This window comes from Moschus berezovskii, chromosome 24 (genome assembly GCF_049115385.1).
Source record: "Moschus berezovskii isolate FMDL1 chromosome 24, NW_MosBer_1.0, whole genome shotgun sequence".
Classification (NCBI taxonomy): domain Eukaryota; kingdom Metazoa; phylum Chordata; class Mammalia; order Artiodactyla; family Moschidae; genus Moschus; species Moschus berezovskii.
The window spans coordinates 34806715-34821719 of record NC_142483.1 but is presented as its reverse complement, the minus strand read 5'-3'; the positions used below and the strand labels follow the sequence as shown (position 1 = coordinate 34821719).

Below are 15005 nucleotides of genomic sequence, written 5' to 3'. Positions count from 1 at the left end.
CCCCTCTTTTCTCTCAGCTCTAGCCTTTCTCTTCAGACAAAACCATGGGTACTTCCATGGAGCCCACGTTCATCCTCATGTCACACTCCCTTCTCAAAGTCAGGTTTCTTCCTGAGCTGAAGATATTTAGGAAGATATTTAGATATTTAGGAAGACTTAAGATATTTAAAAAGTGGGGAAGAGAAAGGAGTGTCCACCTGGGACAGAGAATGGTTCTACTTGTTCCTCATTTTCCTCCACTTTCTAATCAGTCATGTATGGAGGAAACAGTGTCACAGTAGGATTGACAATTCTGTTATGAGCATGGCTTTTTACAAAATTTCTTCCTATCCTGTCTACTAGGATCCTCCAGCAATGTAGTTAGAGGAGTCTTTCCCTTTGAAAGGGGGTTGGTCTTTGATAGCTTGGACCAATGGATTACAGTGGAAGCGCTGCTCCAGGGCTGGACTTTAACAGAACTGACAGTTTTCTAAGTTGAACTCTTGGAGCCCTGAACCATCATGTAAAGTCCAACAACCTGTTGGAGAGACCCGGTGAAAAGGCCATGTGGCTACATGAAAAGGAAAAGGAGACCAGCTGAGCTCAATGCAACTGGCCAAAGTAGGAGATATGCAAGCGAAGCCATCTTGGGGCCACCAGTCCAGCTTAGCCACTATCTGAAAATCACCATGTGACTTCAGTTGTCATGCAGTAGAGCTGAAGAAATCACTCACAAAATAATGAGATTTCATATAATGGAATTTTAACTTAAGTTATGCGTTAGTATTGGCAACTGTTACCATGTAGCAGTAGATAAATCAGACAATGCCCCTTCACATTTTACAAACTGCTATTAATACATGATCACATTTCTGAATCAGCTTTCATCATTACCCTTCTTAGCTACACATAAGCCTCCAGGTATTTTTCTTCCAAACAATAAGCAGTTTGTACACTTCCCCAATAATCTCATATGCAAAACACATATCTACTGAGTTCTTAAACATATGGTGAATTTCCACTACACAATTCAAAAAAGAAATGATGAAAATAACATGAACTCAATTTCAGAAGTCAATGGAATGGTGATGGTACTTACAAATCACATTTTCCCTAAGTGATAGTAATAATATACAAAAATGCACCGTGACTCCCTTGCAGAGGGTGATACGAAATCTCATCTGCAAACAACAGTACCTTGGATAGTTACCAGTGCCTTGCTTCTAGAAGGGTATCTCGTAAAAGGTTTGGAGGTTTTATCATGGCTGTTTTGTATTTGTATTTAACATTCTTAAGCAGCTGTATCACTAGTTAAGAGGGTTTTGGATGATTTTCAGATAAACCATCTGTATTCCTATAGGTGATACATAAAAATGTTTCATTTTATCTTAAACTGTATTGTGGTTTCTTACTGACTCAGGACCAGCTATATACCCATGATCTCTGAGTTGTCTTTTTCTAATCTTTCTATCCTTCTTCCTTGCTGAAGGGATGTTAGCTGTGAATTCTTGCATCTGTGAATGAATCTGTAACATTTCCTTCATCTGTTCTAACCTGCAGTTTACACTTCGTCATCCACTAAAATAAAACAATTGAACTTATTGAGATGGTTCTAAATTTAAAGTAAACAGTCACTGCATGAGGCAGGTATTTCCATAATAAAATGTTTGCAGCTGGTGAATTTTTGCTGAGATAAGATTTAGGTTGCTATGATGCTTTTTTTTTTTTCCGGTTTTTAGATACTAGCCTAGGATTTAAATACTGGAGGTAGCTATGAGTAAACTCCAATTGAATACCTACCATTATAGTCATTGAGCTATATTTTCAGTCTTATTTGCAGTAGTAAAACAGTAAGGATAAAATGAGTGTTTAATATCATTAAATACTGAATGTATCATTCAGCATTTTAGGACATCTACACAGGTCAAAATAAATTGGGATTGAAAGGATTTAATAGCATACATTAATTACAGAATAATAAATTACTCTGTATAATTCAAGGCCTCCAATTTTATCTTTTAAATAAGTGTGTACTTGGAGTAGCTACGTAATTACTTCAGTCTTTCTTCCACTTCAGTTTTAGACTGAGCTGTGAGCAGTGCACACCCTTCTGCACACCCCATGCACGTATACACTTACAGCCACCCACATAATCTTGTTTCATTTATGGAACTAGTTTTAAATAACCAAGAACATATTGGAATGCAATCTTCAAACATACTAAAAGCATTGCAAATCCAGCTGAATAAAAATCAAGAATAGGTCTTCCGTTCCTTTCATGGGACACAGAACCAAATGTGCAGCCAAATTATCCTCCCATTAAGGTCACATTCTAGTTTTCGGGGGAGAAAATCAAAGGAGTCTACCCCAGAAGCATCCAGTCTGTTAAACCCCATTATTGAAATGAACTTGGGAAATGATGACACACACCTTCCTGTCCCTCCTCATCAGCTCAGAATTTGGAGGGGCAAAGGAAGTGGAATGCATGCTCAAATGAGGCAGTAAATACTAGGCTGTAGCAGACTGTTTTACTGTTAAATACAGTAATGGGTTTTTAATGGCTGCTGTCCAAAGTTACACTGGAGAAAAATGGTTTATTAGTAATAATAATAGCTGGCACTTTTATCTTCAAAGTACTTTACAAATATTAGCTCATTAATCCTCTAACTGCCACTGGGAGGGTGTGTTAAAGTTTTTATCCTCAGTTTACAGCTGGTGAGACAGGAAAATAGAAGGTAAAAACCAAGTTTTCAAAAGGAGGTTTTGCGTATGGAGGTCAATTTCCAATTCAAACAACTCATATCAATTTTTATATATAATTGGATGGTATTCACTCTGACGACTGTCATTCCTTTTTTGAGGGGATACCAATGAAGGTCAAATCCAATTTATTTGAACTTGATTCATATGAGATGCACCTGAATTGCTCATTCCTGGTCCTTTAGCACTATTTCAAGCAAATCAATTGTGTTCAGAATCTATTCAGCCCAAATCAATTACATGCAGAAGCTTGTATGCATGGAAAAAGGTCTCTTGAGACGCTTTGAAATTTAGCTCCACTGAGAGTTGCTGGAGATCACAATGTGAAACAGGGTCAAGGTCAAATTTAAACACCTTTATTCTGGCTTTCTATTTTTAGCCATTCACTCAGATCTCCTTTCTGGAAAAGACTATATGTCTCAAATTAGTGAACAATAATGAACCAGCCAAACAGTCTATTATTCCTTCTGGTGTCGTCTATAGATGGTAAAACTATTGTTGTTTTTCTTTCTTTACTTGCCACCAAGGACAATGTTTTCAATTCTTCGCCATTGTACAATGCCTTAAGTATTTTAATCGAATAAATTATTTCCCCACTGTGTCATTAGATGCATTGTACAAAACAAGTTTACAAATTCTCTGAATTTATAATACAAAAATAAACACATTTGTTAAGGAGCCAAGTGCTATACTCTAAAGAAGTAGGCACGGATCAAACAAAAGCCTTATAGCAAATTCATTCCATATAGTCCAAGGAAATGGGGTCTACTGTCTAGACAAAGCAGAAAGCAAACACATTTCTGCCACTATCTATTACATAAAAAAGTCTTTTGGAGTCAGTGTTCGAGAATGCTATTTATATTTTGCATATTAAAAAATTAACATTTTCCTAAATACCACACACCCCAAAAATCAAATACCTCTCAAAATTCCCAAATATATTGACCATACCTAGAATAGGGTTGATTTTTCCCTCCAAAGCCTTATCTTAATTGACAGCTGCTAATAAAGACAGTGCCACCATTATGATAGGTGTCATTTTCAAAAACAGCCAGCCTGGGATATGGCATCTGCCATTGCCAACTATATCTATCTTAATCTGGAGTGGCAGATACACCTTTGTGGAAATGCCAACCGTGTAATGCAATTGGTTACATATAATACCCAGATGTAAGGGAAATCTATGCATATTGAGATTACAGAGTATTAGAAACATTTCTGCCAAGAAATAAAAGATGGTAATGAAGGCAAGCAAAAGGTTTGGTGAGGGTGAAGGTTGATTTTTACATATACTGGTGCCCGGGACACATTTCAGGAGGACTCAGACATCAGACACTTTTATGACATGATTTTCCAGAAAACACAAATGTCTTTCTTTCCCAATGTATCTCCCACATGGGACTGTATCACCCACACGGGAGTGTCTCACAGCAAATCTTTGCAACAAGAACTTTAAATCCTCTTTTTAAAGTGCCACCACTCTGAGGATTAGCATTCAGTATAATACTTTAGGAGGAGCCCTTAATTATCTACTTTCCATATGACAAAATAATACACAGAAGAGGCAAATCTGGATGGCCCTTGACAAAGACCATAGTTAGAGAATCCTGCTAATCCCGGGGTGCTGGTACTATGGACACTGCCCAGGTGGGAAATGAAGTCCAAGAGTGAAGAGAATGGGTATGTAATGAACTGAATGTGTGTCTCTTCCAAAGTCGTATGTTGAAACCCTAATCTCAATGAAAAGCTATTTGGAGGTGTAGCATTTGCAAGGAAATTAGATCATGAGGGTGGGGCCCTCATGAATGTGATTAGCATCCTTATAAAAGGGATACTGGAGAACTCTTGAACTGTTTTTGTCATTCTCACCATGAAGGTATAATGAGAAGTTAGCAGTCTGCAAGTCAGAAGAAGGCTTTCATAAGAGTCAGACCATGCTGGAATCCTCATGCCAGGCTTCCAGTCCCCAGAACTGTGAGAAACAAATTTCTATTGTTTATAAACCTCCCCTTCTGTGGTACTTTGTTACAGAAGTCTTGACTAAGATGGGGTGTTTAGGGGTCTGCTGGACTCAAAGGCAGGACAGTGTAGTAGTTAAAGAGCTTGAGGCTGGAGATTAGATACTTTTGAGTTGGAATACTGACTTGGCCACTTCCAAGTCATATTGTGTGACCCTGGACAAGGACACCCTATGTCTGTGACACTCAGCATTAAATGAATATTATCGTAACAGTACTTTCCTCAAAACACTGATGCAGAGATTATAAAATACATCATTAAAATTTAGTAAGGGACAGGTAATTTAACGGTTTGCCTGGCATAGCCTCAGTTCTGTCTCTAGCACAAAGCAGTTATTCAATAAAAGCCTTTGATTGGTCATTGTCAATGTCTCATAGCACATCCAATAAATCAATCATTTAATCAATCAATGTATAATGTAATTAAGGAAGCTATAAAAAAATCAAACCCTTTGGGCAGGGTTATATTCAATGTTGGACAGAAAACTGGTGAATTTTTCAGTATTTCCCCTAGACTCACTGCATTCCCTCAGCTTATATGTTAACTCTGAATTTGCTTTTTAAAAACAAATCAGTTATAGAATATTTCTCTTTTCTTTCAAAGAAGCAAATTTAAAAGCTGTAGAGTGTATTATGAACTGAGTTACATATGACGGTATCTGCACTTTCATTCTGGCTTCACCACTGCCCAGCCCACTATTCAACCTTACTTCAGTTTTTTTCCTCTATAAAATAAGCTAACAACCTATCCCTTTTTGTCTGCCTGTTGTTGAAAAAGTCAAATTAGATATGGGAAAATTCTGCAAAAACCTTAAAGTACTCAAATAATGATTTTTTTAATAGAAATATTCAGCAATAATCTTCTAAACGAATGTAAGTGCTGTGTTGAATGTCAAGGGTCTCAGAAAAAGTCAATACTTGTCTTCCCCTTGAACCTTTGGATAGGAGATATGTTTTTCTTTGAACACAACAATATGCAAGACATCCCATAGTAAGCTGATATCCTGTCACATCTCTTTCTTTGGTGGTCTTCAACACAGTAACAAACTAAATTCACAGTCAGCTCTAATAGCAACAAATCATTAAAAATCTCCAAAAATTTCTCACCAATTTACTTTCTAATACTTTGGAAACTATGTTCCTTCAGTTCAGTTCAGTTCAGTTCAGTCGCTCAGTCATGTCCGACTCTTTGCGACCCCGTGAATCACAGCACGCCAGGCCTCCCTGTCCATCACCAACTCCCGGAGTTCACTCAAACTCATGTCCATCGAGTCGGTGATGCCATCCAGCCATCTCATTCTCCGTTGTCCCCTTCTCCTCCTGTCCCCAATCCCTCCCAGCATCAGGGTCTTTTCCAGTGAGTCAACTTGTCACATGAGGTGGCCAAAGTATTGGAGTTTCAGCTTCAACATCAGTCCTTCCAATGAACACCCAGGAATGATCTCCTTTAGGATGGACCGGTTGAATCTCTTTGCAGTCCAAGGGACTCTCAAGAGTCTTCTCCAACACCACATTTCAAAAGCATCAATTCTTCGGCGCTCAGCACAGTCCAACTCTCACATCCATACATGACCACTGGAAAAACCACAGCCTTGACTAGATGGACCTTTGTTGGTAAAGTAATGTCTCTGCTTTTTAATATGCTAAAAATGCAAACCTGTTACCAAAGAAGCTAGAATCCACGGTTTGCATTATTCACTGGGCTTTACAGCTTTCTCTTGGAAGGCAGAGATAATTCAAGGGAAAGGGCAAGTTTGTTTTGAAGTTTGAGGCTTCAACTGAAACCCACTCTGGCCATGAGCATGCCCACCCGGGCAATGAAGGAGGATCAGAGGAAGGAATAACAAAGGGGAAGGGAAATGATGGCCTTGAATGCAGATTTCAGGATTCTCCCTTTTGTCCAGCTTTTGGCAGTTCGGGTTTTCTTCTTCCCCCTGACACAAGTTCTAAAAATGTGAGGCCTTCAGGGTGTGCTGGATATTCTTCAGTAGCTCTCCAGATTCATATCTATTCTCCACCTTCCTCCAGGCTGCTCTGTGCAGAGGGAACCAACTGCAGCAGATCACTTGCACCAGGCTCCCTTGTCCTCTGACTGCTGATGGGTACAGCCACTGGGAGGAAGAAGCAGGAGATCTTGGGGTAGGAGGAGACTAGTGTCCTGCGACTTGACAATGGCTGCTGCTGCTGCTGCTGCTAAGTCACTTCAGTCGTGTCCGACTCTGTGTGACCCCATAGACGGAAGCCCAACAGGCTCCCCCGTCCCTGGGATTCTCCAGGCAAGAACACTGGAGTGGGTTGCCATTTCCTTCTCCAATGTGTGAAAGTGAAAAGTGAAGTCGCTCAGTCGTGTCCGACCCTTAGCGACCCCATGGACTGCAGCCTACCAGGCTTCTCCATCCATGGGATTTTCTAGGCAAGAGTACTGGAGTGGCTTGCCATTGCCTTCTCCGTGACAATGGCTATGTTTCTCTAAAACCACAGGTTCTGTCTGCAACCTTCCCCAGAGCTATGGCTCCCATCTTTCAGTAACTTCTTTCTCCTGTCGTCCCTCTAGACTAAGGGCAGTAATAGCCCAGGGTTGCCCCAGCAGCCTTTCCTTCTTGGCTTCCCTCAACTCTGCCCCAAAAGATGTGGTTGGTTTCTTCTTTAAACTCCCTTCAATTGCCCCATTTGAGTACCACTTATATACAAGGGGGAAAAAAAATCAAGTGAAAGCAAAAGAGTGCCAACTTTTACCCAGAGGAGATAAAAAACTCTGGGTCCTTTAACACTGACAAGAGAACATGCTACCCTGTTCCAGTGGATGTTACTCTGCCACCAGGGCATTCAAGTCCAATACTGCAAGATCATCACGTTTCTCAAGATAAGTCAGAAATATGAATTTTATGTGAAATCACTGGTTTTAAAATATTGGCTTAAGTATTTTCTAAATATGTCTTAGGCCAAAGAAAACACATATGTAGGCTGGGTTCAGTCCAAGGGACATAGGGCTGGATCTTAAACAGACTACAGTGCCTCTTAAAAAAAAAATCTGCTTTTCGTTATAATGCAGAATTATATCAAGAAACATAGAAATTCTCATCTATACAACTCTGCCTACATAATTAATTAATCTAAAAACAATAACTTTCTCTCCCTCATTTGAAATTTCATAGCAAAAACAGAACTATCTGGAACCCAAAAGTGACAAGAATCTTAATATCTAGGATTGTTCTAAATGTATGAATCTAATCAAATCATGTAGTTTCTGCATGGCTCTCTCCATTCATCCGCAAAATCAGGATAATGACTTTTTTCCTACCATCTTCACCGGGACATTTGGCTGAAAAATGAAATAATACATAGTAAATGAAGAGCACATTTGAGCTCTTCAGAGACTAAAGTGCTGTATAAACCAAAGGGATTAGTAAGAAAAACCTCAGAGGTTTGTCAGAGCTTTTCTTCTTTTCCAACCACTTTTCATGATGCCAAGGTAACTGTAAGTCAATGCCTCAGGCCAGCAAAATGTTATAGAGGACCTCCCCAAATCTAAGGCAGTGGTTCTCAACTCGGGTATTACTATTTCACCGGAGTTTTTCAAAAATCCACATGGCTGGTCACCACTTCCAAGAATTCTCACTGAATTTATCTGGGTTTGCAGTTTTTAAAAAGTTCTATAGATGGTTCTCATTTCAGTCAAGCCTGATAACTACTACCCAGGATTTTTCAAACGTGAAACAATCACTGCCTGCATATGTACATCTAATTGATGTAGGTATCAACAAAGTTCCATGATTTTAATAGTAACATAATGTGCTGTGCCATGCTGTGCTGAGTAGCTCAGCTGGATCTGACTCTTTGCCCACCAGGCTCCTCTGTCCATGGGGATTCTCCAGGCAAGAATACTAGAGTGGGTTGCCATGCCCTCTTCCAGGGAATCTTCCCAATCCAAGGATCAAACGCAGGTCACCGGCATTGCAGGCAGATTCTTTACCAGCTGAGCCACCAATAAGTTAACACTTATTCAAATACATAGACACACTCATGTCTTTTATCCATTCACACACTGAGCATGGGATAAAAATTATTATAAGAAGAAGCCAGAATTTATTGAGTGCTTAATGCATTCTAGTATGTTGTCTACCTAGATTGCTGCATATAACGCTCATAATAACACACAAGAGCTGGGTACGGATGTGTTGTTGTTCAGTCACCAAGCCATGTCCAAATCTGTGCAACCTCATAAACCGCAGCATGCCCGGCTCCTCTGTCCTCCACTATCTCCTGAGTTTGTTCAGTTTCGTGTCCACTGAGTCAGTGATGCCATCTAACCATCTCATTCTCTGCCAACCCCTTCTCCTTTTGCCTTCCCAGCATCAGGGTCTTTTACAATGAGTTGGCCCTTCACATCACGTGGCCAAAATACTGGAGTTTAATGAATATTCAGAGTTGACTTCCTTGAGGACTGACTGGTTTGGATATAGATAGTACTCCACATCTCCATAGACAAAATCAGTTTTAGGGAAGTTAAAATGACTTACTCAGAACCACACATTGAGGAATTAACAGAATTGGATTGGGAACCCTGGCAGCCTGACTCTTACAGCCATGATATTTATGTAATAACTACCACACCCTGTTTGCTTCCCACTGTGACAGAATCTGTAGTGTTTAAAAGATAAGTAAAATGAAGCATGTAGCCTTAAAAAGATTCTGCCATCTGATAAAGGAATTGTGATGCAGACTAAAAACTTCACAGGTTAGACAGGAAAATGGCACACTGTCGTCCCTGGAATTAGGGAAAGAGGGATTGGAAAATGGTCAGTGCCTGCCTTTACTAAGCTTCTACTTCACGATTATAGAGGAAAAGAGATGTACTCAGACATCCAAAGAGAGAATGTAATAAGACCACCAGGAAAAAAGGAAACCCTGGTCAAAGAACAGACTGCATTTATGTATTAGCCATTTAGCACATTTATTATTCTTATCACCTCCTGGTATCACTTGGATTGAATGTTTATGCCTCCCTAAATTTACCAAATTATCATCTTAACCAGCAAACCACAACTTTTGAAGAATTCACCACAGTTCAAAATTTATTTCTGATTCTTACTGAAAACTTGTACACAAACCCAACTGTAACACACATGTACACACACACACACACACACACACACACAATGTGATTTCCAAAGAGGTAAACAAGTTGCAATTTTTGGTAGTAATAAACTAATGTGAAAATTAAGTAAAAATTTTTACAGAAAAATTTCAAAAAATGAAAACAGAATATTCTTTCTCTTTGTACTTTTATTATCTAAACACAATGGGAAGGTAAGCAAGACCATTTTTTTAAATCCACAATACATAAAATCTAAATTAGTTATGGTCTATTTGTGCACTGACTAAAAACATTCGTTAACAAAACAGAATTTTCTAGTTTACTGGATAAATATACCAGGAGAAATTGCAGAATAATGTTAGGTTGCCAAGCAACCGCTGCTCTACTCCCTCATTCATCAAGCTTCTTATCCCAGTGCTAGAGAATTCCAACCAATTTGTTTCTTGGGAAAATTATAGTGACTTTCAGTAACACAATAACACTTTTATTCTCAGAAGATAAACTTAGATGTTCTTTTGATCAAAGGGATGTGTTAATTCATTATTCTCTACATGGTGCTAATGAGAAAGCTATAATTAACCAACTACACTATTGCGACACACATAAAATAAACTGCAGTAATTAGTAATGTTTAAGGTGTTAACCAGCCTCCAAAATTAGAAAATACAGAATCTTTCCCCCAATAAAGATGCAGAGAAAGGAGAAATCACCATAGCTAATTAAACTGAGAATTGTTTCCATTCTCTACCCTCCTCCCCCTCAAAAGTGGGAGAGGCACAGGATCGCCAAAATGTGAGAGATTTCATTTTAAAAGCAGAGAAAATGGCTCAGTGCCAAAATTTACCTGTAGGTAGACATAAATGCTGGAGAATAATGTAATCTTTTCTTTGAAAGAATGCTTAGCACAATATTTTTCCAGGAATGAATAGAAAGAATATTATGCTTTCACTCATTAGCTGTGTTAACTTAGCATATTGTATGTAAATCACCATAATAATTGCATTCTCTTCAGACTGAATTAGTTAGTTAGAATGAAGCTGTAATCAAAATGTTCATAATTGAAAATATAGTATTCTTGGTCTCGTTTTGAAAAAATAACAAGGAACACTGATTGAATAAATAATACAGTGCACCATTGAAAATAGCCTTGGTATAGAGATACGTTGTTTCTCTAGATTATACCTTAGCATGCCAATTAGGTCCCCAAATCTGGATTTGTCATGGTTTTTTACTGTTGCCCTTTGTCTTCAGCCTAACTTCAGCTTTCCACATGCAAAATCTGATTGACTTTTTAGATTTTTTTTTTTTTTTAGGGAAAATATAAAATAGTAAAAAGCTAAATTTTGTTTCTAAAATGTATTAGACTCTATGGCACTGCTGGCTGTCATAAATCAAAGGGCAAAATAATTTCCAATAAATGGAACATTTAATGCCAATGCTCCTGGGGAAGAATATGTAAATGATCACATGAATTTCAGGCAAGCTGTCACAGTAATTCCTCAAGGTACCCTTTAAAGATGACATATTCACTGTGAAGAAGGGGGCATTGGTTGTCTTGCAAAAGTCAAACTTGAAGCAATACTCTACTATATGAACTGATACAGGGCTTCCTGACATTCATTTCTTCAAATCTAATGCCATTAGCCACCCTCTATTACTTAATTTTCTTTTATGAGATAAAAATTAGTAGAATCTCAAATCTGCCTTAAATCATTACTTTTACTTAGATTTCCCCATAAAAAATGAGTCTGTCTAAAATATTTCGAAAAGCAAATTTGGGTCAAACAACCTTCAATCTTCAAAGATTTCAGAAGCTAATTATAAAAAGCAAGCTCCAATCCAGCAAATATTTTCCTAGGTGAAGTCTATTTTGTAAAAGTCATAAGGAGTTTTGTGATGGTTACATCTGTCTGGTTTCACTTGCTTCAGAGCCATCAAAATATGCCAATATTCTAAAAAGCAAGTAATTTTTAAATGAATTTAATACTAGTTCATTTAATGACATGAATTCACTTTAAGGTAATAAATATATTATGTGCAATATCAAATTCTAGCAGACCTGTAATTAGGTAAAGGGGATATATATATATATAACTTGCTGGATATGTTGGAGCACCTGTTCAACCAAGAGACTAAACATCCACCGCCTTTTCTTTGAAGGGAAGGACCCATAAGGCGCAACAGAGAACAATATGGAAAACATACATTAATCATCACAGTCCTGAACTTCTGCAGTGAAGAGTAGAAATATGCCTGGAAAGAGATTTTAATGAACTGTCCTAGTCAGTACTCTTACTTGCCCAGAAATAACTATTTGTTTTCATTTATTCACTGACAATATTCAAGAGTTTGTGAGAAATGGTTATACACTATGTGCTCTGCCATTACTGGAGGGAAATCCACAGCAGTACTTAAGGCCAGAAAATAGAAATCCCCATTATACACTAGACTCTAGAACCAAGTTAAATTTTGAAAGTCACAGGATGATCCACCCTAAAAATAATGAAATTAAGACAAAGCCAACTGCAACATTAGCACATGAGAGAGGAAACATTTTTACACACAAAGCAGTAAAGTCAACAATTTTTTGTTCTCTTGTTACTAGAAGTTTCCCTAAACAGCTTTCTAAGCTTCTTTCTCCATCCCAGTTGGTTAATTTATGTCTTCCAATCTGCTGGAAATCAAAGCTTTGTAGAAGATGAACTGGACAATAATACGAATGTCAATGGACGGTCTCCAAAATTAGAAATCAGTATTTTGCCTTCAGTAAAAAAGCACGGAAAAGAGAAGACGCCTGATCTCCTTAAATTGAGGATTAATTTATAATAACAGAAACGGGGTCAGCAACCATAACTTTAGTGTTGATTACGCATCAGACGCTGAGCTAAACTGTTGACTGGAATCATCTTAATTCCACTTGCTCAAAAACCCGAAAAGGAAGGTATTGATTATTATCCCTATTATTTAAAAGGGGAAACTGAGGCACGGGGTAAACGACCCGTCCAAAACCACACATCTCAGAGCTATGAACCCGCGTCAGCGCGGCGAGAGGCTCTACCTTGCACGAGCCCAGGTGGCTCACCAGTTGCCCACCTCCGCGCGCACGCGCAAACGTGCCCCCCAGCTCGGGCGTTCCGTGAGCGCGCCATCGCGCACGCGCATGCCCTGGCACCACTTGCCAGCTCTGGGGGCTCTTTGGGAGCCCACCCCCACCCCGGCGGAGCTGAACCCCGGCGCCACTCGCGTTTGGCTGAACCTGAGTCTTCCTCCGCGCCTGGTCGCCCAGCTGTGTCACTACACACCTGCCTTCAGGAGCTCACCTCCTACCCCTGCGCCGCCCGCCCTTCTGACAGCCTGACCACCCAACCCCGCGCTCGCCCCAGGCTGCGATTCGGGGTGTGGGTACCTGAGCCCTCGCGGTGGCGGCTTCTTCAGCCCCTGGCTTTTCGCAGGAATTCCTCAGTCCTGCCCCCGGCTGAGAAAGTGAGGCTCGCAGTGAGCAAGAGGAGTGGCAATGAAGGGGCTGGCTGGCGTTCCCCAGCCTCCCGGCTCCAGTCCCAGCTCTCCAGATTAATCACTTTCTCCCTGCACCCCCCAACCCCCACGCACATTCTCACTCAAAAAAAAGAAGGCAGGGAGAGAGGCACAAAGAGGAAGAAGGGACCATCCGTGACTGGCATCTCTAGCTCCCCCAGCTCCGCTACCAGGGAGCCATGGCAACCACGCCCCCGACCTGCCCCCTCATCCCTTCGGTGGTCTGGGGAGGTGGAGCCCCTAACCCTCCCGGTTTTCTCGTCCCCCACACCAGCCACACCAAGCGAGGTGTCCAAAATCTCCCTTTTCAAGCTGACGGCGCGTATCAAACCCCACCGGCATGTGTAATCGTCCCTTGAGAGTGGGAGCAAGCCAGTGGGGCGGCTGTGTTGGCGAAAGGGAACTGAGCCCTACGACCCAAGAAATGGTCGGGGGCAGGGAGGAGTCATGCCAGGGCTGACCCTCAAGCCCAGCTGGACTTCGCAGCCCCCACCCGGGTGAGGCTGGAATCTCCAGGAGGGTCTGGAATCCTCTCCAGAGGGTAGCAAGAGATGCAGGTAAGGGAGGCTGGAGAAAGACCGAGAGTCAACCTACCTCCCGTGACCAGGAGGAGAAAGTGGGAGCTGGAGGATTCGAGGAGCCGCTTTACTCCGTCCGACCGACCAGAACCTCCCGAATCCAGCCTCAGCCACCAGGGGGCGGGGCTGGGAAAGGGGGCGTCTCTAAGTGGCCGAAGGCTGAGCGAACCTCGGACCACCCTACTTTGTGCAATGACGGAGCCCTGACTACGCGCCATCACCGACCCGCCGTGGGTTGAATCCCTCCCCGCTGGAGCAAACCCATTATCCTCCTTCGGTCTCGCTCAAAAGAGTTGGGGAGCTCCCCGGGGCTAACAAGACACAAGCACGTCAACCACCGCCCCCACCCCCCGGCACACCTGAGTCGCCCCCAGTACCAGATCCGTTCGGTACCTTCCTTCGAGGAAACCGCTCCTGCAAGCTGGCTGAGAGCGGGAGAAGGGCGTGGAAGTCCAGCAGCTCCCGGCGCATGCACGGGAGTTTCTCGCCGGCAGCTCCCAGCCGATCTGCACCGGCAGCTCCCAGCCGATCGCCGGCAGTGCCCGCGAGGACGCGGACCTGTTCTGGCTTGCTCTCGGATCCACACCCTCCCCGCAGAGGGAGGCTCGCGCAGCTCCTCTCTGCGGCGGTTCTGCCCACCCACCCCACACCCACGCCGCTTATTCACCCTGCCTTTGCTCGCTCCCTTGGGACAGGGAGAGTTACAGGCTTAAGACTTTTATTTCACGGTGGAAAAGCAAAGGACGAAGCCCAAACTTTGCTCGCCATTTTCCACGTCTAGGGTTAAAAGAGGTACGATCGTTGCCCCTTTTATCTGCAAAAGAGAAATTTTAAAGTCCGTCTGGCTCCTGATAGCTCCACTCAGTACATATTCCAGACACAGGTCGCCAATCTGGTTTTCTCCCAGAGCTGCATGTTGGAGGGGTGTGGTGCCATGGACCTATTTAATTTTTTTCTCCTTTTTGCTCTCATTACTCATTTAGAGGCATGATGAGGCTTGCTATTTAATTTACAAATGATGCTACTTCCGTAAACTGG

At 41.5% G+C, this 15005-nt stretch overlaps 1 protein-coding gene across 4 annotated transcripts in view; it reads right to left on the bottom strand.

Moving 5' to 3' along the window:
* Positions 1-14555, bottom strand: part of CHL1 (cell adhesion molecule L1 like) — a 232825-nt gene extending 218270 nt beyond the window's left edge. For 3 of the 4 annotated variants that reach the window (XM_055414340.2, XM_055414348.2, XM_055414345.2), the window contains exon 1: positions 14361-14555. The gene's annotated coding sequence lies outside the window, so the exon portion shown is untranslated. Of the gene's footprint in view, positions 1-13983; positions 14065-14360 lie in introns of those variants that run through there. The other variant, XM_055414341.2, reaches the window with a different exon arrangement.
* Between the last annotated feature and the right edge of the window lie 450 nt (positions 14556-15005).